We start from the raw sequence: 1,311 nt of genomic DNA, 5'->3' as shown, positions 1-1,311 counted from the left end.
TGTACTATCAAAAACTGGATGAAAGTTTGTACTATCAAAAACTGGATGAAAGTTTGTACTATCAAAAACTGGGTGAAAGTTTGTACTATCAAAAACTGGGTGAAAGTTTGTACTATCAAAAACTGGATGAAAGTTTGTACTATCAAAAACTGGAAGTACTATCCTCATATTAATATCTATTTATATTAGCACAAGTTTCTATTTCCCGATTTGCATGCGATTTAATTAAATTTTAAAACACTGATATTGTCACTGTCGACATAACCGCCTTAAAATGCCAATGACGCACTGTTTCTATAGTAACCAATACAATTAAATGTAAACAGAGTAGCTAATAGAAATCATTTGTGTTCAGACAGAAACTAACTAACATGAGCATATACAATTGCGCAGAAATACAAGGGAGTTGAAAAGTAAGCGTTCATTCCTTGTATAGGATATAAGTTAAAAGTGTATATATATCGCAATTCAGCAGTCTTTATAGAGGTATGCAGCTAGAAAATACAGGTTTAATGGGGTTGTCTGTACAATGTACTTGTCTGAAAATGAAATTCTCTTTTCCGGTATCTATAAAATTCTACAAAATATATATTTTGTCGTTTCTGTGATTTTCTTGGCACACGAAATCCTAGGATTCATATGCCCACGAAATGATAGAAAGTCAAACTGAACATCAATGCTGAGTACTCGAAAACTGGAGTTTTTTGTCGAGTAAAGGATTGAAGTCTCTTTTCTTGTTTCTATGACGTTTAATGCTCGTTGATTCAAATGAAGAACATTTCACGTTTTTGTTTTTAATATCAATGTACTATACCGTTTCCTTTAAATGAACGACGAAAATTTATTTTCAGAAAGGTTGCCGCGAAAATTACAGGATGTCTGGTTTTCAGGAATAGAATAGGAATAATATGTAAAAATAAGTGATCTCCGATTCTGACGCCGTTATTGGAAAAAGTAGTGCGAAAGCATACTGAATTTTGGCTTTCAATCTACTTGCAAAAATCAAACCTTTCAAAAGATCAGAATTAGAAAAAAGTAAGTACTGGATTTTTTTCTCTAAGAGTAAATCCTAAAAACGATGGAACAGAAAAAAATAACAATATATATATTTTAATATACAGCAACTAAAAAGGAGCCATTCCGAGGAGATCGTCTGGAGATCGTAAACATGAATTTTGATTTCATACAATTTTATCAGGTCAGGTCTATAAATGATAAAATTGATTATGAAGCACACTGTGTGTCGACAACACCAATGGGTTCTTGTCGATTCCAATGATATTATGATTACTGGTGAGTCTAACTGTCTGG

Source organism: Ylistrum balloti, unplaced genomic scaffold (genome assembly GCF_031769215.1).
Source record: "Ylistrum balloti isolate Yb309-2 unplaced genomic scaffold, AGI_CSIRO_Ybal_v1 Utg370060, whole genome shotgun sequence".
NCBI lineage: Eukaryota > Metazoa > Mollusca > Bivalvia > Pectinida > Pectinidae > Ylistrum > Ylistrum balloti.
This window is presented reverse-complemented; position numbering follows the sequence as displayed.